Raw genomic sequence first — 225 nt, 5'->3', positions numbered from 1 at the left:
AGGGGACACACAGCTCCCGGTCCCTCGGGACACGTGGCGACACGTCACCCGGAGCAGCACCGCGGTACCCCGCTGCGGGGCCCAACGGGGCCATTCGGCTCTCAGGGTGGGCACAACATCGGAATGATATAGACCGGTTGGAGCGAGGCCAGAGGAGGCCACGAAGATGCTCAGAGGGCTGGAGCACCTCTGCTATGGGGACAGGCTGAGCGAGTTGGGGTTGGT

This window comes from Eurypyga helias, unplaced genomic scaffold (genome assembly GCF_000690775.1).
Source record: "Eurypyga helias isolate BGI_N326 unplaced genomic scaffold, ASM69077v1 scaffold9712, whole genome shotgun sequence".
NCBI lineage: Eukaryota > Metazoa > Chordata > Aves > Eurypygiformes > Eurypygidae > Eurypyga > Eurypyga helias.
Note: the sequence above shows the minus strand (reverse complement) of the source record.